The sequence below is a fragment of the Urocitellus parryii genome, chromosome X (assembly GCF_045843805.1).
Source record: "Urocitellus parryii isolate mUroPar1 chromosome X, mUroPar1.hap1, whole genome shotgun sequence".
Classification (NCBI taxonomy): domain Eukaryota; kingdom Metazoa; phylum Chordata; class Mammalia; order Rodentia; family Sciuridae; genus Urocitellus; species Urocitellus parryii.
The window spans coordinates 81,016,395-81,040,831 of record NC_135547.1 but is presented as its reverse complement, the minus strand read 5'-3'; the positions used below and the strand labels follow the sequence as shown (position 1 = coordinate 81,040,831).

At 40.8% G+C, this 24,437-nt stretch overlaps 1 long non-coding RNA gene and 2 pseudogenes across 2 annotated transcripts; 1 reads left to right on the top strand and 2 right to left on the bottom strand.

Annotated features, from left to right (window-relative positions):
- The first annotated feature begins 556 nt into the window (after nt 1-556).
- Nucleotides 557-24,159, top strand: LOC113175449 (uncharacterized). 2 transcript variants are annotated; one of them, XR_003299965.2, is made up of 6 exons: nt 557-678; nt 4,258-4,329; nt 13,065-13,144; nt 14,180-14,378; nt 15,936-16,048; nt 20,789-20,847. It is a non-coding gene; the product is annotated as an uncharacterized LOC113175449 (long non-coding RNA). The 2 variants fall into 2 exon arrangements; XR_003299966.2 differs by lacking the exons at nt 4,258-4,329; nt 20,789-20,847 and adding an exon at nt 24,103-24,159.
- Nucleotides 1,554-2,140, bottom strand: LOC113175447 (F-box/WD repeat-containing protein 7 pseudogene; annotated as a pseudogene).
- LOC144250778 (uncharacterized) lies at nt 19,243-20,015 on the bottom strand (annotated as a pseudogene).
- Nucleotides 24,160-24,437: the final 278 nt, after the last annotated feature.

Sequence of the window (24,437 nt, the reverse complement as noted above, 5' to 3'; positions counted from 1 at the left end):
CATATTATCTGGGAATTTTATGTTCCTGAATCAACTGTGGGATATCCTGAGGGCTCTTTGGTGGGCAAGGATATAGGGTCTTCTTGCTCCTGCTGTGCAAGAGTATCATACCTCACTGGGTCAGGGGACGAATTGTAACAACAACAAGGCAAGTAATAACTGAGTTTACCTCTAGGACTCTTTTGGCTGGGTGCTATGGCCTAGTTCAGGAGTTCAACCATAATAACAGAGAAAAGAATACTAAGATAAGGTCTTACCTGAGATAAAATGTTACCCAAGCTAGGCATGCTGATGCATGCCTATAATCCCAGCAACTAGGGTGCTGATGCAAGAGGATCACATGTTTGAGGCCACTAGCATTATTTTAAAATGCAAAGCTGAAAGATTATGGGGAAAGCTGAATGTGTATAGGAGCAGGCCAAAAAATCTGGGAGTGTGGGATCCTGTCCCCAGCGAGAAGGCACTTGATACAGGTGCCTCGTAAGGAAGTAAATAATCTCCTTTAACTTTTGTGACCTGTGCCTGTTTTTCTTCTAGGTATAGAAGTTTAGGATTGTACATTTGTACAGAGTGCATGGATCATGGACTATGTAATGAGTTCAGGAAGAAAAGCCAGGCGAAGATTTTGGCACAGGGGTGAAGACTTCTTCAGCACACAAAGTCACATCATCTCCATTGGTGAGATTTAGGAAAATGGCCATGTTTTGGGGGATGTGGGACTGGGGTATGCTTTGAAGTGACAATACACTGGCCTTGATGCATTTGCCTAGTTTTGTTAAAACCATGGCTTACTGCAAAGATAGGGACTTCTGAAGTAAATGTTCAGAGAATTTCAATACAAAGTAGAAATGAATATTTCATCACACTGAGCCGTATACAAGCTTGGCATTGATGAAAAGAAGCTGCATGAACTCTACTAATGTAGCAGTGACAGGTAAGTTATCTACAGTGACTAGTGGAGTTCTTATATTAATTTTAAGTGCCTTGTAGATACACAGAATAGTCATTGGAGTTTCATTATTCCACTTAAAATGAGCTCCCTTATGTTTATTGCATTGTACTGATAAGTATGTCACATAACAGCAACCATTTTAACCTTCCTGGACCCTTCAATGTTCCCAACACATTTACCTTGCCATGCGCCATCACCACTATCCAGTTCCAGAACACTTCTGTTACCCCCAAAGACTCTGTGTACCTGTTAGCCCTTAGTCCCTGTTGTCCCCTCCCCTCACTGCTTGGCAACCCCTATCTCTATGGGATTGCCTATTCTGGACATTTAAACAAACAGCATGACTTTCTTAGTTTATTAACTTGATTTATGACTTTTAAATGTTTAGGCATGTGGTTTGTGGGCCTTTGATAAAAAAAATTATTGATGCAAAAATTATTAATTACAATTTTCTGTTTTCCTTTACTCCTTTTAATGACTGAATAATCACTTACGTTTTGTAGCAGTTAAGTGAAACATTTCAAGTAGTACATGTACATGTCACCTGCAACATTTTCTGCCATTCTTGGAGGAGGCGTGTAGTTGATTGGACACAATTCTTCTAGTGTTGTTCTTGCCCTTGGCCATTGGCTGCTCTCAGGTCCCTAATAGTTGTTGGTATTGCTGAACATCCCAGTGGTACATGTACATTCTGAGATTTTGCATATTTTCTTTCCAAAGAAAAGGAGTGGACCTTTGAACCGTGGCCCAAGTTTGTTTTCATTTTTGTTGTCTTTGTATAGAATGCGGAGGGGAGGGGGTGAATGGGCAGGTCCACAGGACTTCTGCAGTGTGTGGCACTATTACTCTGTGTGTGTTCATCTCCTCTGCTACTATCACCAAACTGATCAAAATCATCCTGGTCCATTGTCTCTTCCTCTTCCTCTTCAGCAGCATGTTCTGCATCTTCCTCCTGTTTTTCTTGGTTTCCTGAGGAGTCCTTGTATACGGAAATAAGTTCATTATTGTTTTCTTCCACTTGTTCTTGCCAAGAATCATTTGGGTCTCCAGGTCGAGGTTCTGTTCAACAATTTCACCATTCTTTGAAGTGTGCTCCTCCTCTGTTTTCTCATCTATCTGGCTTAAGGTTCTGTGAGACCCTTCAGTTTGTGGTCTTTTGCTGCCCACACAGAGAAATTCCTGATTCATTTCTAAAACCCAGCCTGCCACTTCTTGGACTTTGCCTGGACTATGAGAAGATGTGACAGTTTTCACATTCAAGAATTTAGATAGCCTTTTAGAAATATTGCTGATGGTGGAGACACTGTTTTAGAGAGAAGTCCTGGTGCTGAGAAAGTGGGTTGGTTTCCTTCCTCCTTGGCACTGAGGCAGTAACTGTGGAAGGCTCCTGCTCAAAAATGAGAAGAAGCAGTGGTAGTGTGGCTACAACCAGAGGATGGTTCTGCTCATCTCCCTTTTTTCTTCCTGGGTGTCTTGCTTATTTATGCTTTCTCTGTGCCACTTTTTTTTTTTTTTTTTTTTTTTTTTGGTAGTGGTGGTACTAGAATTGAACCCAGGGCCTTATAAATGCTAGGCAAGCATGCTTTATCACTGAGCCACATCCCCAGCCCATGACTTTTTTTTGTTTGTTTTTCTAGTTGTTGATAGACCTTTATTTTATTTCTTTATATGTGGTGCTGAGAATCAAACCCAGTGCCTCACACATGCCAGGCAAGTGTGCTACCACTGAGCCCCAGCCCCAGCCCCCCATGACTTTTTTTTAATACATATTCTTTTAGTTGTCAATGGATCTTTTATTTATTTATTTACATGTGTTGCAAGGATCCAACCCAGGGCCTCACACATGCCAGGCAAGCACTCTATCACTGAGCCACAACTCTAGCCCATGATTTTGTTTTTATAGTTTACCTTGGTAAGAGGCTGTGAGGGAGGACAGGAGTAGAGTAACTCCCCAAAGACCTGCAGAAGAGCCAGGGGTCTGGTGACTGACCAAGGGAAAAGACCCCTAAGGATATTGAGGAAAAGGGGGACAGTAAGAAACTGGAGAGACACTGATCCTACTCTCCCTGCTTCACATTAGGATCCCCACACTCAGAGTGAGGGTGGCTCCTGAGCTGGGGTAAGGTATCATACAAACCAGGGTGACATGCTACAGGCCCAAGAAGGTATTCCAGGCAGCTGACTGGAGAGAAGCAATGACTCAGCTTGGCGCCACTTTCACTGTGTTCCAGCAGTTGAGGCTGCCACGTGGACTCCTCTCCCTACACCTTGTGGATCTTTGCGCTGTGACTCAGGCCGAGCCAGAAATCCCAGCCCCTCCTCAGGGTCCACTTACTAAAGAGGAAGTCCCCACTCGAGGCTGGCAGTAGCAGCCTCCCTGGTGCCCTGCTGCTGGCTCTGGCAAGGGCTCTGACAAAGGCTCTGGCTTGTGCCCGGGCATGAGGAGCCACCTTTTCTGGGAAGGAGAGCTGGGGAAAAGGGTGACGCCACGGCGTCGCTGGTCCTGAGGTGTAGGCTGCTCTCCCGTGCTCGCTGGCTCACAGCACTCTCCAGCAGCAGCCATGGAGCTATGAGCTCATCAGGCTCCTCCCTCTCTCTGTGTAGGTTTCCCGCCTTGACAAAGACAGGGGTGGGGGCGGGGAGAGCGGCGCCTACTGGTGACACAATCACCCAGCGACCGCTCTCCTCCCCCGCCCTCTGCCTTCCGCCTACAAGGACATTTTTATAATTTTTTTCTTTTGAGAGAGAGAGAATTTTTTTTTTAAATATTTATTTTTCAGTTCTCGGCGGACACAACATCTTTGTTGGTATGTGGTGCTGAGGATCGAACCCGGGCCGCACGCATGCCAGGCGAGCGCGCTACCGCTTGAGCCACATCCCCAGCCTCAGAACATATTTAAATGAGGGCTATGTTGCATCTGAGATTAGGAAATACAAAAAAACCTTGACTTTATATGTACTTCGTATGTGTGTCAGACATGGCTGCCTGGAAGAGGGTGTTCTTAAGGTATCCCGATTCCTGGACATTTAAATAAACAGCATGACTTTTTTAGTTTATTAACTATTGTTTAGGGAGGCTTTAAGGATGGAATCAAAGTATTAAGGTTTGGGTAAAGCACCATAAAGCACCTTTTATTTCTTTTCTTAAAAACGATTGTATTGGTGCATTATAGTCACACGTGATACTAGAGTTTATTTTCACATAATCATGCATGCATGGAATGTACTTTGCTCCATTTTAGTCCCAGGTGTGCCCTCTTTCCCTCTGCTACCCTCTTATTCATTTTACTTGCTTATTATTTCAGATTTAAGAAGACCAAATTGGCCTGTCAAATGAGAAAACAGACACTAGCGTCAATTCCTTCTTAATTAGCTAGGTATGTTTATATGCTCAAATGTCCTGTATTAACTTAATAGAGCTGTTGAACTGTTTTAGCCCAGTGTAAATGAGATCCCATTTTTTTTTAAGAGAGAGTGAGAGTGAGAGAGAGAGAGAGAGAGAGAGAGAGAGAGAATGAGAATTTTTAATATTTATTTTTTAGTTCTCAGCGGACACAACATCTTTGTTGGTATGTGGTGCTGAGAATCGAACCCGGGCCGCACGCATGCCAGGCGAGCGCGCTACTGCTTGAGCCACATCCCCAGCCCTGAGATCCCATTTTATCAAGCTAATTTGTAGATGCACAAGCTTACTTCAGTATATTCTTTGTGTCAGAGCATATATGACCAATATAGAAATTTTTGGAATAGTGAGTATTATGAGTGTTATGAGTATTATGAGTGAAATTTAGGGAAGGCAGCCATAGCCATTTTTTTCTGTATTATATTTAGTTACCTGTTGAAGATTGAAAGCTGCAGAATTTTAAAATTTCATGGGATCCCAGGTGTACCAATTTGGAGCCCCAGTATTATTAGCCCAGTGAATTTTTGTCAATTGGTGTAGTTTATCAAAAGTTAGTGTTTAGACACACAGTCAATCAGCACTTTGTTTTTCCATTTTTCTTACATAAATACATTACATAAATATATCTTTTGTATATAATCTAGTACATCAATTTTGAATATTCATTTGGACCAAACTAGGTTAATTTGTTTTATTTTAATTATGATTTGTTCCTACTGGAAAACAATTTATCATATTGTTTATATTGAACTTCTTTATATATATATGTATACCACACAATTTTTGCCTTTTATCTTTTTTTTAGTGTTTATGACTTAATAAGTAATTTATGTAGTCTAGTCCTTGCATTGTGTTCTCTATACGTGGTGATCCCTAAGTACTAAAAGTTCCCCTTATTTTACTCCTTACTTTGTAACTGGCTTAAGTGACAGCCTTTTTTCCTTTAAACATTTTTAAATGTGTTTTAGGAATTTATCTGACAGAAGTTCTTATTTTAAGTTTCTTTTTCTGATTGAGAAGAGGAATAGAGCCATGGGAAAAGGTTCTGTTGACAATGAGCAGCAGCCCTTCCTACCACCATACTCCATTCCCTTCCTCCCACTTCTTCATCTTTTAAGTAAAGGCTTTAAAATGGCTTATATTTCTGTGCAGCTAAAACTTTTCCCCTTTGTCTTGGGACGCTTCCTTTGTCAATTCCTAGTGTTTAACTGGAGCATGTAGTGAGCATTTCTCGTGGTTTAGGGTCCCCTTCCTACGCAGCCACGTCCTCTCCTAGGACCACCCAGTTGGGATATGACAGCTGAGTCTTTTGCCTAGCATGCAAGAAGTTTCCAGCTCTGAGAGGAGCCCAAGGACAACGGATTCGTATTTACATTTCTTTATTTTGCTAAGCGCTTCTCTGCAGGGTGACAATGGGTTTTTCTGGCTTTTAAATTAAGCCTTTTGCCACTCACACCAGGTGTTTGTGCATAGGGGGATGGCTGTTTGTGGGGGGGGATGAATAGCCAATGAAACAAAAGAAGGGGTGGATGCTGCAGTGCCGCTGGAGACCGATAGATGGCAGCATGTCCCTAGTAATTGAGAAAACATGTTGCCTGAAATTTCTGACCCATGTCCAGTTTATTTTTGCCAAGATAGCCACTCTGTAGGAGAACCCTGGACAGGAGGTGAATTTGATTGGGATGTTTCAATGAGGCAACACACTGAGGAGGCAGCATAATCACACAGACTCAAACACAAACGTGAAGGAGCAGTTTTTATTGTTTTATTATTTTATTATTTTGAAATCCTAAAGAGAAGAGGGCAGCAGACCTTGCAGGACCATCAGTAAGAGTGCATTCTTGTGGGACATGCACACTCGAAAAGAAGGTGAGGTACAAGAGAGACAGAGATTGACCTAAGGCCAAAACATTTGTTGAAGTTCATGATTTTTAATTCAGGCAAGTTTCCTGAGTGGAGCTAAGATTGGTAAATCATAGTAAGTAGACAGGAGCTCCCTGGAGGCTACAGTGACTTGAGTAGGAGTTTCTTTGGCACATCTGCAGAGTTCTTGTGGGATGTGAACATGACTGGATGAGTCAAATAGGTTGTATTGAACTGTAGCAAATGGAGACGATTATTAGGAGATGGTCTATAAGGTAGATTTTTGGAATGGTCTTGTTGAAGAACTAAGAGGATAGGAGAAATGGAAACTGTGTTAAGGGCATGTAAGCCCTGCTTCTAGTATGGGAAAGGTCAACTTAAATTTAAAATAGAAGCCAAAACCATCTAAAATTCTAAGAATTCACCAAATTGTTTGCCATAGGAGCCGAACCATTTTTCACATCACCTGTGCACAAGAGTTCCAATTTATAAATCTAAGCGAATATGATCAATAGTTAATGAAATACCATGTAATTGCCCACTAGAGTGATTTTGTTACTGAAAGCTTAATCCTTATCCTGATGCCAATCCAATAGCTAGGACATCATTTTGAGAAAAAGGAAAAGGAAGTTTTATTGCTTTGCTAGCAAATGAGAAACACAGAGGACTTTTGTCCCAGAGGCTGTGATTCTGTGCAAGAGGGCTTTTGAAGAGATGATTCAAAGGCTAAATTTAAAATGTTTTCTGTCCAAAGAGTTTTAATTGACTTGTTAATTTTGGAGATAGTCATTTCTGAGGTCTTCTGGTGGTAGCCCCAAAGTTTGGATTACTTTGTTTCTGTGGTGGGTGTGTGCCCCCAAATAAGTAATTCTTTATACAAAAAAAAAAAAAGAATCTTTATTTTTTAGTTATAGGTGGAGACAATATTTATTTTTATGTGGTGCTGAGGATAGAACCCAGTCCCTCAAGCCTACGGAACACTCTACCTCTGAGCCACAACCCTAGCCCACAAGTAATTCTTTCTAGGATGGGGAAGAAAGTTAACCCTTTTCCTCTTGAGATTAGGAAGGAAGAGATATTAGGGAAGAAAAGGGAGTGAAACATGTCCTTTTAAAAAATAAGTTGCAATAGCAGTGCAGCTGGTGCTATAGGCAAAGCCTTTTAAAGTGGACCACCACCATTAGAGTTTGTATGTGTGTTTTGTTGTTTTGTGGTCTTGATGGAAGTTTAGGTTCAAATGAGTGTAATTTCACATGTGCTGCAGCCTGACCTGTGGGCCTATGGCTTTTCACATAGTATGTGAACTACAATTACTATTCACTCAGTTAATCCCAAAGGATTTTCTGGTAAGCATATTTTCTGTGGCCCCAGGTGGCTAGGTAGTATTATGACATCTAACAAAAGTCTAAGGCCAGGGGAAGCCACCCTCTATTCCTCTTATGGTCTATCAGAGGGTACATATTTTGCCTAAGTAGCCATGAAAAGTGTGGGTTGCTCTTTCTATTTCCCAGAGCATAGTGGGTATGAAGGGTCCCAGGCTTAGGGTTAGAGTTTCTGTTAACAACATAGCCAAGGAGGCAGCCAGTCATGCTGCTTCAATGGTGCAAAGACTAATTTGTGGGGTACTTAAATTAAATTTTAAATGGTTTCTAAGCAATGCAGTTTAGAAAACAAGGGTGCACTCAAAAGATCCCAGAAACCCGAACACAAATGAGATAAGGAAGAATGGTCTTATTACTTAAGAAGGAATATAGCAAATAAGCTTTGGAGCCAGGCACAGAAGGGTACATCTGTCATCCCGGTGACAAGACTAGAGGATTACAAATTCAAGGCCAGCCTCAGCACTTCCTGAGGCCCTAAGCTACATAATGAGATCCTATCTCAAAATAAAAAGTAAAAAGGGCTGGGGATATACCTCACTGTTAGTGCATCCTAGGTTCAATACCCATCTCCCCTATGACAGAAACATAAAATAAAAAATAAGTATTATACTTTAATTATTTAACTATTGTACTTAGAATGAGCTCCTTTTTTTTTTTTTTTTTTTTAAGTTTAACCCAGAGGCACCTGACCACTGAGTCACATCCCGCCCTTTTTTGTCTTTTATTTAGAGACAGGGTCTCACTGAGTTGCTTAACATGTTGCTGAGTTCCTGAGGCTGGCTTTTTGAACTCTTCCTGCGTCTGCTACTGGGATTACAGGCACCAGAGTGCCCTTCCTTAGCTCTTAAAAATGCTTATTATTTATTTATTTATTTATTGAGACAGAGTCTCACTAAGTTGCTTAGGGTCTTACTAAATTGCTGAGGCTGGCCTTGAACTTGCATTCCTCCTCTCAGATCCCCAAGTTGCTGGGATTACAGGTGTATTCACCTGCACCTAGTGAACTCCCTTATTTTTATACCAGTTTATTGCCAAGTGTACACTTCAGTGGTTCCCAGCACACCCACCTGGCCATGTAGCCATCAACACTATCCAGTTGTAGAACACTTCTTTCACCAAAATGATACTGTGTACCTATTATCAGTTAGTCCCAATCATCCCGTTCATTCATTGCTTGGTAACCACTCATCTACTTTGTCTATGTGTTTGGGTATTTTGGACATTTTGTATAAACAGAATCAGTATGTGGCCTTTTTGTAACTATTTTCCATTGCATAATGTTTCCGAGGTTCATTTACAGTGTAGCATGTAACAGTACTACATTCTTTTTCTTTCTTTTCTTTTTTTTTTTAAACAATTTGTTAATGTTATGGTTTGGATATGAGGTGTGCCCCCCAAAGCTCATGTGTGAGACAATGCAAGAAAGTTCAGAGAAGAAATGATTAGTTGTGAGAGCCTTAATCCAATTAGTGCATTAATCCCCCCCCCCAATAGGGATTAACAGAGTGTTAATTGAAGGCTGGTAGGGTGGCCTTGGAGGCATAGGTTTGAGGGTATACATTTGTCTCTGGCAAGTAGAGACCTGTCTGTTTTCTGATCATGATGTGAGTTGCTTCTCTCCACCACACTCTTCCACCATGCTGTTCTGCGACCCTAAGGAATGGAGCCAGCCTTCTATGGACTAAGACCTCTGAAACTGAGCCATAAAATAAATTTTCCTCCTCTACAGTTGTGGTCAGGTCATTTAGTCACAGTAGCAAAAAAGCTCACTAAAACAGTTAATTTATTACTTTTAAATGTTTAGACACATGGTTAATAGGCCTTTAAAAGACTTTTTATTGGTGCATTAGAGTTATATAATATTGGGATTCCTTTTTCATATACATGCTCACAATGTAACAATATAATTTGGACCATTTTAATTCATTCTAATTTATTACTGAATACTCACTTATGTTTTGTAGCAGTTAGGTGAAACATTCAAGTGTACATAATACCACTTGAAAGATTTTCTGCCATTCTTGAGGTCTATAGGTGTCTGGACATGTATCATCTGGTATCATTCTTTTTTTTTTTTTTTTTTTTAGAATTTGTTTTAAATAAGTGGACACAATATCTTTATTTTTATGTGTTGCTGAGGAAAGAACCCAGTGCTTCACGCATGTGAGGCAAGCAGTCTACCAATAAGCCACAATCTCAGCTCCTGTCTTTATGTTTAATTGACTGGGGTACCTGGTGATGTTCTGTCCAAAGGGCTTATATAGCTTCAACCCTGTGGCCCTGTTGATGACATTCCAAGTAGCCTTTCTAATTGGCTTGTCTTGGCTTCATTCCTGCAGGTTTGGTCAGCGGATGTTGCACTTTAGGGTCAACAATGTCTTTATAACAACTACAACTTCCTTAGCCTCAGTTTTACCCTGGCCCTTAAAGTCAAATCTTTTTGCTCTGCTTTCTGCTCCTAATTATCAAAATAAATTTGGCTAAAAACTACCAGCAATATCCATGCCACCGCCTGAATGCTATGCTGCCTAGACATTTCTTCCACCAGATAAAGGAGTCCATCACTTTTAAAATCAGCCTCACAGAAAGTCACAGGACATGAGCAAAATGCAGACAATGCCTCAGCCAGAATGTTACACAAATGGCCTGTAGTACAATTGCCAAGAATATTCTCCTTTTCTTCTAAAACCTCATGAGCCCAGACTTTATCGTGCTCAGTTCTATTGCCATTCTGGTCTTCTGAGCTCCCAGCAGAACTGGCCATTAAGTTCCGCTAAAACATTTCCAGATTGCACTGCTAAGTATCTCAAAATTCCTCCCACCAATTTCAAAAAGCTCCAAAAGCTTCTGAACCATATGGTCAGGTTAGGCCCAGCAATGACTCCACTCTCAGTTACCAATTTCTGGTTTAGTCAGTTTTTTTTTGTTTTGTTTTGTTTTGTTTTTGCTGCTCTGACTGAAAGATCTGACAATATCAACTTTATTTGTTTATTTATTTATTTAATATTTTTTAGTTGTACATGGACACAATATCTTTTTATTATTTATTTTTATGTGATGCTGAGGATCGAACCTACTGCCTCACTCATGCTAGGCAAGTGCTCTACCACTGAGCTACAACTCCAGCCCCAAGAACAACTTTAGAGGAGAAAAAGTTTATTTGGGGGGCTCACAGTTTCAGAGTTTTCAATCCATAGTCAGCCAGCTCTATTCCTCAGGCCTTGGGGTGAAGCAGGACATAATGTCAGAAGATTGTGGTAGAGGGAAGCAGCTCACATGATGATTGGAAAGCAGAGAGAGGGAGAGAGACTCCACTAACTAGATACAAAATGTATGCCCCAAAGGTGCACCCCCAATGACCCACCTCCTGCAGCTGCTCCATACCCATCTTCAGTTACTACTCAGTTAATCCCTATCAGGGGATTAATTCACTGATTAGGTTAAGGCTCTCATTACACAATCATTTCTCCTCTAAACCTTCTTGTATTATCTCACACATGAGCTTTTGGGGATAACTGACATCCAAACCATAATATTTACCAATGTAATTTTTTAAAATATTTTTTTTAGTTGCAGAGGACACATATCTTTATTATACTTATTTGTTTTTATGTGGTGCTGAGGATCGAACCTCTGTGCCTCATGCATGCGAAGCAAGCACTCTACTACTGAGCTACAACCCCATTCCCCAATGTAATTTTTTTATTACCTTTTATTTTTTCCCCTTCTATGTAGAGGATCTTGTCTTTTCTTACCCCCCTGACCGCCTCCATCTTATCCCCTTTTCCTCTGTATCTTATACTTGTAGCTGCCTGAAACCATAGTAGTTGTCTTTGCTGAAACTCAGTATGGACATTCTAAGTGGTTACAAGAAAAGTGGGGTAGGGCAGGTGCCCACTGTACTGCGTATAGGCAGCATGTTTGTTCTCTGCCTTTTCAATATTACTTTTCGAAGTAGTGTTTGCTGAGAGAACTCTAACAGCCCCTCCTTGTCTTTTGTTTGAAGTATTAATTTCTTTACAATGTGTGTGTGTGTGTGTGTGTGTGTGTGTGTGTGTGTTTAAGTCCTCAATCCTTTTGTGTTTGTTTCTTTGTGTTCTGGTTGGCCCAAGTGGCTCTGGGCATAGGTGGTGGCCTCTTTTATAGTTTGTTCCAGTTCAGCTGTGAGGGGCCTGGATCTACTTCCAAGAGAGACAGGGGCCTTAAGAGTGTTTTGAACCTCCAGGTCCTTACATAAGTTCCTTGTTTTTCTGGAAAGGCAGAGTATACAACTGAGGTTCATGCATATTATTTGGGAATTTTATGTTCCTGAATCAGCTGTGTGACATCCTGAGGGATCTTTGCATAAAGGTCACAAAGGCCCTCTTTCATCTGGGTCCTATCCTGATAAGGGTAACTTGTATTCTTTTGATCAGTGGAGGTACAGATCCAAAAAAGAATCTGAACTCCTGAGCCCTAAGAAGAAAGAATAACCCTGAAGATAACATGTAGTCATGGGTTGTGATACATTGCTATCTTTTTAACCCAAAGCTGGATCTTAATGGCCTTGTATGAGATTCTTAAAGGCTGAGAGTTAGCAAGTAGTCTCAATGTAAGAAATTAACTTTTTTTTTTTTTTTTTGTCTTTGGGACCAGGGATTGAACCCAGGGGTGTTTAACCACTTAGGTACATCCTTAGCATTTGAGACTGGGTCTCAAATTTGCTTAGAGTCTCACTAAGTTGCTGAGGCTGGCCTTGAACTTGCAATCCTCCAGCCAAGGCCTCCTGAGTCCTTGGGATTATAGGCATGCTCCAGGACACCTGGCTGAAATTTAACTTTTAAACTTCTTGGTCCCACTGCTCAAATCTACCTGCTACCTAACACCATTATAGTGACTCTGTGTTGATCACAACACAGGAGAATCTCCCGAGAGGGCTCTCTTTCCACTCCATAGGACAGACTGAGATGAGTCCAAAATAGCAGTGCAGTAGTTTATCCCATCACTTCTCAGTGCATCCTGTGTACACACCAATCCTGTCCTTAACAGTTGAGAAAAATCACACCTGAAGCCCTAAAGAAGAGTCTTTTATAAGTTGACCTTGTCAGTATAACAAAGGGGTGCCCCCAGGAGTTTGAATCTGGATCTAGGCAAGTCACACAGCTTAGATCTGAACTTGTGGAGGACTCAAGTTTCAACTTCTGAATTTTCAGTGGAAATCCACAGCAACACCCAGACAGTGTCACAATGCAAAAGTGTAACACAGTGCAAAAGTGCAACAGCCTGAGAATATGCCACAATCTGCTGGTACCTGCTTGCAATATTCGTAAGAAAAGTCTTGGAACATACCATCCCACTGTGATGCTAAAGCACCCTCTTCCTTTGCACCACTTTTTCTGAAATATAGATTTTATTACTTTTTAAGAATGATGATTCCAAGGAATGAGGAGATTATTGCCATTGAAAATCTTTTTTATTGTCACAGATCTCAAGAAGAAAGGACATGCCACCCAGTGAGGGAGCAGATGGGCAACCACTAAGGTCATCCACAACTCGAATGGAGAGGCAAGAGCTTTTATTTTCATCTGGAAGGAAAGGAATGGGCAAAGCCGAGTAAGAAGGATTCAGATTCCTTAGATTTAGTAATTTCAGCAGGCTCCAGGGCATAAGGGCTAGGTTGGTGATACCTGGACCTAGGGGCGTCAGGTAGGTGAACAGTGGCCCATAGTGTGAGAAGTCAATAAAGGAGGTAGCTGGAGTTGTAGGTCTGCAGTGGTTGCTGTGATATGACATCCACTATTACAGGCCAGTTGTTTACTTTCTCTGGGAACTGCTTAGCCCTGGAAAGGGACAATCCTCCAAGGTCAGCCCAAGCAGAGATATCAGACATCAGAATACAGGAAAGACATGGTTCATACAATGGTCCCTGGGATGCTTTGACCTTTCATTAAGGAATTATTGGAGTGATGAGAGACAAAACCTTTATAGATTTCCTCATGTTTCCTAGGCATGTCTCAACCCCATCAAGATTATAATCCACATTAACCATGACAAGTATTTATATCCATGAGAACCCAGTAGTCAACCTGTCATTATTGTTTTGATGGTGTTTAGCATGAGACCAAGGAGCAAGTTCTTGCGTAGGAAGCCCCAAGGCAACTATTGGCCATTATGGGTGGTCCAGAGTTATTTCATTGCCTAAGCTTTTATTTTGACAGAGGTTTCGGGATTTTGTTGTTGTTTGTTTCTTTTCTCTCTCTCTTTTTTTTTTTTTTTTTTGCATTGTGTGGAATCATTTTTTTTTATGTTTCCTTAGCCAATTCCTATTGTTTAAGTGGTACCTGTTTGAGCATTTCTGGTGGTCCTTTTTATGCATTCATGTCCTCTTCTAGGACCACCCTCTTGACCAAATCAATTGGAATGCCTATTGATTTTAATTCATAAGTAAAATATGTAAATGAAGACCAGAATATGTTGTAACCAGTGGCCAAAAAGTGCTAAGAAAAGACATTGGGGATATATATTTGTGTGTGTGTGTGTGTGTGTGTGTGTGTGTGTGTGTGTGTATGTATATATATGCTTACTTAATGAGTATTTCAGATAAATCATCATAGAAGAGAGAACCCTTAATGTGACATAGCTTTTCTGATGCTGCAACTAAAAGAACCCGACATGAACAACTGTAGAAGAGGAAAAGGCTCAAAGCATAGAAGGCTGGCTCTACTCCTTGGGGCTCGGGATGAGGCAGAACATCATGGCAGAAGAGTGTGGCAGAGGGAAGCAGCTCACATCATGATCAGTAAGCCTAGAGAGACTCCCCTTGCCATGTTCAAATATATACCCCAAAGTCACAACCCCATTTCCCTCCTCCTTCACTCTACCACTTCAGTTATCACTCAGTTAATCCCTATCAGGGGATTAATTCACCAATTGGGTTATAACTCTCACAGTCCAGTGATTTCTCCTCTGAACCTTCTTGCAGTGTCTCACACCCTAATCCTAACCCTAACCCTGAACCTAAACCTAATTCTAATTCTAACCCTAACCATAACAGATGTCATGCCTGGGTTCCTGGAAAAAGGTCTATGTTATCAAGATCTTATATGCTGAGGTTGTGGGTAACAACAAAGGTGCTCTTATATCATATCTATATAGCCTAGAAAAGGTGAGTTGTATCCCTTTGGAGATAGAGGCACCATGCAGCTTCAAAGCTGCAGGAATAATCACTGAACGAAATAGTTTATCCAAATCTATCGTACAGTATATTTATTAGTGATAGAACAGATGTAGCCAGCAATTTTAATAATACTGAATTTTAGTTAGGAAGTCTTTGATAGATGGAAACAAAGCATTAAGTCGTAGTAAAGCATCATGAAGCACCTTTTATTTCCTTTACTTATGTATTTATTTGTTTCGTCTTTAAAAGAGATGAACTTGGTTAGTCAAATGTAGAACCAGCTGATATAATCTACTTATTAATTAAGCTTTGTATAATTAATTTTTTACTCAAAAGCCCTGCTTTGACTTCATACAAGTAGGAAAATTGAACTATATGATATGAGTGTTGGGGATATAGTTCAGTTGGTAGAGTGCTTGCCTCACATGTACAAGGCCCTAGGTTCTAATACTAAGCACCACCAAAAGCAACAACAACAACAAAAAAGAGTTCTGGAGTATTTAGTGAATCCAATTTTATCAAGGTAATTTGTAAGTGCCAAAACTTATTTCAATCTTAATATATTATTCACAATGTTGGACTAACAAAATATTTTTAATCAGTGACTATTATGATTATAGTAAATTTAGGAAAGGCAGGCGTAGCCATTTTTCTCTATTAAATTTAGTTACCTCTTTAAGATTGGAGGCTATAGCTGGGCACAGTGGTGCAGGACTGTAATCCCAGCAGTTTGGGTGGCTGAGGCAGGAGAATTCGAGTTCAAGGCCAGTCTCAGCAATTTAGACAGGGCCTAAGGAATTTAGCAAGACCCTATCTCAAAATACAATATGAAAAAAGGGCTGGAGGATGTGGTTCAGTGATTAAGTACTCCTGAGTTCAATTCCCAGCACAAAAATAAAGAAAGAAAGATAGAAAGAGAGAAAGAAAGAAAAAGAAAGAAAAGAAAGAAAGAAAGAAAGATAGATAGATAGATAGATAGATAGATTAGAGGTTCTTTTTGGTACCAGGGATTGAACTCAGGGGCACTCAACCACTGAGTCACATCCGCAGCCCTGTTTTGTATTTTATTTAGAGACAGGGTCTTGCTGAGTTGCTTGGAACCTAGCTATTTCTGAGTCTGAGTCTGGCTTTGAACTCACAATCATCCTGCCTCAGCCTCCCAATTTGTTGAGATTACAGGTGTGTGCCACCACGCCAGGCAAAGATGGAGATGGGACCTGGTGACCCTGGGCAGCAGCCTTTCCTTGAGACATCTCCCCCACCAGCAAGACCTCAACTTCCTCAACTTTTAAGTAAGTCTTTAGAATGTTTTATATTTTTAGGCAGCTAAACAAATTTTTCCCCTTGTCTTTGGATGTTTCCTTAGCCAATTCCTGTTGTTTAGTGGTGCCTGTTTGAGCATTTTTGGTGGTCCTTTTTATGCAGCCATGTCCTCTTCTAGGACCACCCTCTTGACCAAATTTGGGTTTGCAGCAACCCCCAGTGTGCAATGATAGCTGAATCATTTGCTAAGATCATTGGAAGTTCTTAGTACTGAAGAGAGACTAAGGACCAGGGATGCACATTTACATTTCTTTATTTTCCTAAAGACTTCTGGAAGAGGTGACAATGAAATAGTCCTGCCTTTTTAACTGAAGACCTTGCCACTGCACACCAGGTGTTGGCATATAGGGGGATAGGTGAGGGGATAAAACAAGAGAATGGGTAGAAGTTGCAGGGCCACTGCAGACAAATAGTTGGCAGCAAGTCCCCAGAGATGGGAACGCATTTCTACCAGGATAGCCACTCTTGTAGTAGAGCCCTGGAAATGAGGAGAATTTGAAAGTGTTATTTCAGTTGGGCAGGACACTGAAGAGGGGAAAAAAAAAAGACTGAGGACAAAGCATCAACACACACACACACAATACACATGCACACACACACACACACAAAATACATATGCACACACAGAAAACACACACGAAGTGAAAAGAATAGTTTTTATGACTTTGAAATCCTAAGGAAAGCTGCACCTCTTGCAGGAGCATCAAGATGAGTGCAGTTTTCTGGGACATGCATGCTCAACCATCCCATGGGGAGCAACAGAAATAGACAGAGGCCTAAATCCAAAGTCTTTATTTTAGTTAGGTCCCTGGTTTAACAGAGGCAGATTTCCTGAGTGAATCTGTAATTGTTTAAGGTATACAAGGCTATGTGTGGATGAGTCAAGTAGGTTGTATTGGAGTGTTCTTTAAACAGATGGTTACTAGGAAATGGTTGTATAATGTAAATTTCAGTAAAAACTGGGAAGGGAAGAGAATTGAAAACTGTGCTAAGGGTATCTAAGCCCTATTTCTGGTATGGGCCAAATTAACTTAAATTTAAAATGAAGCCAAAACAATCTAAAATTACAAAAATTGGCCAACATATTGTTTTCCATAAGAGCTGCACCATTTTTCATTCATAGCACCTATGCACAAGAATTCCAATGTCTCAGTCAGGTGAGGTGGATGGCAACAATGAGGAAGGTTGAGACAGCCCAGTGTGAGCAACTTAGGGAGACCCTGTCTGTAAATTAAAAATAAACAGGGCTTGCGATGTAGCTCTGTGGTAAAGCACCCTGAGTTTAATCCACAGTACAAAAATAAAAATAAGATAGAATTCTAATTTCTCCAATTTTTATGAACAATTGTTATGTTTTTCTTCTCTCCTTCCTCCCTCCCTCCCTCTCTCTCTCTCCTTTTTTTTTTTTATTAGTGTACTTGTGTGTACGAGGCACCATGATGTGTGTGAGGCAAGATCTCATTGTCATTTTGTTTTGAATTTTCCTTAAAATGATTTTAGTATTCTTTATATTGAGTCTCTTCTCATGTGCCTGTTGACCTTGGGTGTATCTTTTTTTGAGAAACATGTATTCATGTCCTGTGTCGTGTTAAATTTTTTTTTGTGATTCTTTTTTTTTGTATGTCCTTTTTAAAAATCACAGTATTTTGTTGTTGTTTATTTGTAAAAGTTGTTTATGTCTTTGTATTTTCAGAGTTTGTCAGATATATAATTAGAAATATTTCCTCCCATTTTATAAGTTGTCTTTTCGTTCTGTTATAACCATTGATTCACAAAAGTGAGACATTTTGATGTCAAACTGGATCATTTTTAGTTTTTTTTTTTTTTTTTAGAGGGACTAGTTCTTTATTTCAAAAAGACACTTGTCAATATTCAGTATCAAAACAGTTGCGCTATTGTTTGTCTTTCTCCCAACTGGCCCCAAAGAGACCACAACAAAGGAGAATACATTTTAAGCCAATAAGCTGCAGGATGTACACCTAACAGACCTCACAAAACCTCACCCAAAAATGTGGGGATTGGGCTGGGAAAGAAACTTTGAAAGATCAGCACACTGCCAGCCCAGACTGCAGGACTCTCACAGCCAGACGAGGTGGCCAGGTACCCCACCCCAAAGATACAGTTTGAAAATAATATAAAATTTAAAAAGTTGTGTACATAAGCTATTCAAGATTCTCCAGCACCGACTGATACAAAGCACAATGAGATGGCACTTTTAGATACAGCAGCTTCAGACCTAGAAAAGGGTGATGAGATGAGTTCATATGGCTAAATCAGTGGCCAAAACATAATTTTCTTTCTTTTTTTTTTTTTCAAGCAAGCAGGAGAACAATTAAGTGGTCACGCAAGATTAAGGGGCCCATGATCCATTCTGTGAACACTTGGGAAATGGGTAGAGATGGGAGAAAAATTTGGTCTCAGGGCTAAGAATATGGCTCAGTGTTAGAACATTTGCCAAAGAAGCACGAGGCCCTGGGTTCAATCCCCAGCACCAGAAAAACAAAAAGTCTCAGAGGTCTCACCATGCTAATTTGGTCATTTCTGATGAAAAAAAGTAAAAAATAAGAATACAGTTGTCTAAAGATATCTTAAAGCTAAAAATAAAACAAAACCTGAATAGTAAGGTTTTTGTTTTTTGGCTAACTCCTCTTGGAATCACCTTTCTGGTTTGGCTAGTACTTTGCACACAGCAATGAGGGTTGCCATAGTAGAGTCTTTCCCTGGGCTCTGTTTGGCTCTCAGTAAGGCAGGCCTATTCCTCTTTTCCTCCTCTATGGAGAGGGCAATAGGGATTAGGCTGGAAAGTTACCTTCCAAAAGTGAAAAGGGAATTAGATTGCTGCTTCAGAGCTATGAAATTATTTGGAATGTTTTACAAATGGTTACTGTAACAACAAAAAAAGTAATTTACAAAATATGTACATCACAACATGCTTTTAAAGATACTTTGTGTGTTGTGCTCACATTCCCTTAAATGCTGTTCCCAAAGGTGCTCTGCCTCTAGCCCAGCTGGAATGTCTGGGAAGAAGCAGAGACAGTTTGGTGAAAAAGACAAGGGGGTAGGGGGTCCAGGGGGTGTTGAAAGGAGAAAGCAGCCTTCCAGTTAAAGATCAGCCCTCAGTTTCAAGGTCAGCTTCGGGCTGGCTGGCCTCAGGTGGAGTCAGGGTCAGAGGGAGGAGCAGCAGCAGGGCGGGACTGGGGAGCTCTACATCTCATTCAGGTCAAGCAGAGTCTGGTCCAGCATCCTTTGTGTACAGAGGTGCTCCTCTTTGGTGCATTTCAGCTTATCTTCCAAATCATCAATTGTCTTTTGTAGTTTGGCTACCGATCTCAGCGTGGGTCTCTGTCTCCTTGAGTTTATCAGTGAGAATCTTTATTTCTTCCTCATATTTGTCTTCTTTTTGAGAGGACTTTTCTTCAGTAGCATTCAGACACTTCAGGTTCTGGTCCATCAGTCTGATCTGCTCATCTGTCTCTCTGCAACGGGACTCTGCCAGCTCAGCTCCTCTGTGCATTCCAAGTCTCCTTCAATAATCACTAACTTGCGAGCCACCTCTTCATACTTCCTATCTGCTTTTTCTGCAATGTGCTTAGCTTCTTTGAGTTGGATTTCCTGGAGTGCCATCTTTTCTTCATCTTTTAGGGCCCGGTTTTCAATAACCTTTGTACCTCTCTCACTCTCATCAGCAGCTTTTTCTGCTTCCTCCAGCTTTTGCAGGGCAGTAGCAAGGCACTCCTGAGCACGGTCCAGCTCCTCTTCGACCAGTTGGATCGTTACATTCAAGGAGGCTACCTCAGCCTCAGCCTGTTCCCGGGCCTGCCTTTCTCCCTCAACTTCCCGCTGGAGGCGCTCAGCCCTCTCCTCGGCATCATCCGCTTGCTGCTGCAGAACCTGGATCTTGTGCTTCACCGCCTCGACGGTGGTGATCCCGGCCATGGTGCCCACCCAGTGGCTTCTCGTTATCTGCCTTCCCATTTTTAGTTTTACTACCTGCATATCAGTATTATATGCAAGGAATCATTGCCAAAACCAAAGCCATGAAGTTTTGTCTGATACTTTATTATGAGAATTTATGGTTTTAGTCCTTATATTCAAGTCTTTGGTTCATTTTGAGTTCATTTTTATATATGGTATAAGGTAAATGGACAATGCCATTCTTGGGTATATGGATTTCCATATTTCTCACCGTTTGTTGAAACTAAAAGACAGTTCTATCTCCATGCAATGGTGCTGACACTCTAGTAAAAAAAAAAAAAAATCATTTAAATGTGTATGTAGCAGTTTGTTTCTGCCTTCTATTCCATAAGTCTACATGTGTTGGTCTTTATGTTTTCTTTTTAATTTTTTAAATCTATTTTTATGTGTTGCTGAGGATTGAACCCAGTTCCTCACATGTGCTAGGTGAGCACTCTACCACTGAGCCACAACCCCAGTCCCTGGTCTTTTTGTTTAATTGACTTTTTATAATAAGTTTTCATCTTTAATGTCAGTGTTTTAACTTTCAAAGTACCATATTAACTATTTTTTTCTGGGGCTTTTTGGGTCCCATTTTATCTAGTTATGAGAAATTGACAATCCTGGTGGTCCATTTTCAAAATACAGTATTTAACCTTAAATGTAAAATGACCTGGGATATAAGAAAGGCAGCCTGAGTGAAGAGCCGAATGGAAATTAACAAACAGTTAATACCTCAGTGTAAAATTTTACAGCTCCTTGACACACAGGAGGTGAGAAGGAGACCTGGCCTGATCAACTGAGAAAAGCTGTGTTCCTGTCAAAAGGCACTCAACCCAGAGGGCCTGTCCCACCACAAGGGAACACCACAAGAGAGGTGGGGACAAGTAGAGGATATATTTCTTTAAATAACCCAATAGGAAATAGTGAAGTTGGCTCCAACCAATGAGTAGTGGTCCAGTACCCCTTTTCCTTCATAGCTGTTCTCCCAAAGCCAATGAGGTCCCCTCTGACCTATAGGCAAGGACCCAGTCCCCTTGTGTCAGAAAGAAAAGCCAAGCTGACTGCCTGCCAGGGACCCCTGCATTGGTTTAGATGGCTGTGGGCCCTTCTGGGCATGGAAGTAAACTTATTGCCCTGTTGACAGAGCTGATTAGTCTTGACTGTTTATTTTCATGCCCAGGACTCAGTATATTTTTTCCAACACAGTAAAATGTATAACTGCCAAAGGTTTAATTTAATTTTAATTTGTCATTCATTGTGTGATAGCATCTATAACCCAATATGAGACATATTGCCACAATTGGTACCATGAGTGTAGGATATTGAAGCAACTATGCAGTTAAAATGAGGCTTAAAGGCTGGGATGTAGTTCAGGTGTAGAGCATTTGCCCAGCATGCTCAAGGCCATTGGTTAATCCCTAGTACTGAAAAACAAACAAATAAACAATGCTGAACTATTTTTCTTCTACTTTGTGTGTAGCTATTTTTCTAATATTATAGCAGACAAAATATTTTCCTTTTGTTTCAGATTCAGGTATATGTATTTGTACCCTAGAAATTGATCATGTATGGAACTTATTAATTTAGTCCATTTAATTAATTATTTATTTAGATGCTAGGGATTGAACCCATGGACAGTTTACCAGTGAGCTACATCTCCAGCCCTTTTGTTTGTTTTTTTTTGTCTTTTTCCTGGTGCTAGAAACCAGAGGCACTTTTCCACTGAAGTACATCTCCAGTCCTTTATATTTTTTATTTTGTTTATTTTTTGGTGGTGCTGGGGATTGAACTAAGGGCCTTGTTCATGTTCAAACACTCTACCAACTGAGCTACATATTCTGCCACGTATATGTATTTTTTATTTTTATTTTGTGACAGGGTCTTCCTAAGTTGCCATGAGAGTTGAGAGTCATGATAAGTTGCCAAAGCCTGCCTTGAACTTAGGATCCTAATGTTTCATTTTCCTGAGTCACTGGAATACAGGCCTGTATCACTGCTTCTAGCTTAATTAGTACATTTTAGCAAATGCTAATATTAATTCAGAACTTATATTGATATGTGGTTATTATATACAATTTCTTTTATAAAACTGTGCTATATAAATGTTAGTGTGTAAGTTTTGGATTTCTAATTGGGTCAAATGGCAAATCTATATTTTTGTGAATGCATGTGTTTTAGTCATCTATTTTGCCACTCTGACTAAAAGACCCAACCAGCACAATTGTAGAGGAGGAAAGGTTTATTAGAGGGCTCAGGGTTTCAGAGGTCTCAATCCATAGACAGCAGGCTCCATTCCTCAGGACTCAAGGTGAGGCAGAAGACCTTGGCCTAAGAATGTAGCAGATGGATGAAGTTCGCATGGTGATCAGAGAGAGGGAGACTCTACTTACTCTCCAGATACAAAATGTGTACCTCATAGCCACGCTTCCAATCCCCATCTTCTCCAGCTATGCCCTGCCAATTCAGTTACCACTCAGTTAATCCCTATCAGTTGTTTGTGGAAAAAATTCAGTATGAGTCTTCTAGTAGGTTACAGAAAGGGAAAGTAGAGCAGGTATCCTGTGACCTGCCTTTAGGCAGACTTTTCTGTTCTGGAGCTTTTGAAATTGCCTTCAGGGATTGGGGTTTACACTTATTGGTCTAGAAGCATTTCTTTTGGACAGGATGGTTTTCTCTTGTGTATCAGTCCCTTTTCATTGTTTCTTTCTTTTTTTTAAGTCTCCTTGTGTCTCTAACTGTTTTGTTTCTTTTATTAACCCCATGAAGTTCTGGTGTTTCCTAAGTGGATCTCTGCATGGGTGCTGGCCTCCCTCTGGTACTATGTCCCAGTTAATTTTTTTTAAAGAATGAAAAAGTAGGATTTATTCAAGTATGAAGAACAGAAATGTAACTCCTATAGCCACAACAAGGGACCCCAATAGTGGTTGCCCTCTTGTTGATTTTTTTAAAAAGATATTTATTTTTTAGTTGTACTTGGACACAATACCTTTATTTATTTTTATGTGGTGCTGAGGATCGAACCCAGGGTCTCGCACGTTCAAGGCAAGCACTCTACTGTTGAGCCACAGCCCCTCTTGTTGATTTTCGAGGAGCCTGGATCCTCTTCCAGTACAGTGATGAGATCATTATTCTCGAGGCTCCAGATTGATAGCCTAAGGCCTTCTGTATGCTGTTAAGCAAACGTAGTCAGTAAAGATCCATGCACTTTATCCGGGCATTTTACCTTCCTGAATCAATTGCATGATGTCTTTTGGGGTTTTAGGAGATTGAGGACATAGTCTTCTCTCACTTTTACATTTTTCAGTAAGCATACTTGTGCTAGTCACAAACGGTATGATCTCTTGTACGTCACTAGGTCAGGGGATAAATTACAACAGCAGCAAGACAAGTGATAAAAGTTTACATTTATAACTCTTTTCACTGAGTGCATAGCCTACTTCCTGAGTTTAAAACATCACACTGACTGTGTGTCAATCACCACATATGAGAGCTTCCAAAGAGGGTTCTCCTATTCAACAGGGCAGGGTGGGATGAATGGGAATCAAGAAATGCTACAGTTTGTCCTGACAGTTCTCCATGTTACCCTGTCAATTGGTCAAGTGCACTCATCTAGCTGGCCCCAAAATGTTGGGAAATAAATCCAAACTCACTTTATTCTGAAAAGCCTTTTTAAGGTTAACCTAGTCAATTTGAAAAGGGTGCCCCTAAGAGTATAATGTTCAGATCAAGGCAAGTAACTCAGCTCAGACCATAAGTTGGGGGAGACTCAGTATTCAAGTTCTGCATTCAGGGTAGGAATCCACAGCAACAAACAGCATTTGTAGCCACAGTGCAGGCATGCAGCAGCAGCAGCAGCAGCAGCCTGGAGCGTACCACAGCCTCCTGGGGCACGCCCGCACTATCAGTGAGCCATGAGGAGTCTAACAGCCTATCATCCTGGTCAATGGCCAACCACCCTGTTTCCTACAATTGTTCTAAAATATAGGTTTTGTTACCTTTTGGTAATGGGGATTCCAAGCAATCAGGAGATAGATTGCCACTGTGAAGACATTGTTTATACTCACAGGTCTAAGGAAGAGAGGGTGAGCCACCCCATGGCGGAACTTTGGCAAAGCACCAGTATCATTCACAACAAGGCAAGTGGGGAGAGGGGTCATGTAGGCAGGAGCTTTTAGAGTTTGTAATATCGACAGGCTCTAGGGTATGGGGGAGGGCGGGAGGTGTGGGGCTAGTGAATAGTGGCTCAGAGTGTGAGAGGCCACTGAAGTGGCTGGGATTGTGGGCTCTGGAGTGCTTGCTGTACAATATGATAGCCATTGTCATAGTACAATCATTGATGTCTGTTTAATCTGGCATACCCTAAGAGGGGTAAATCCTCCAAGGTCAGCACAGCTAGAGCTG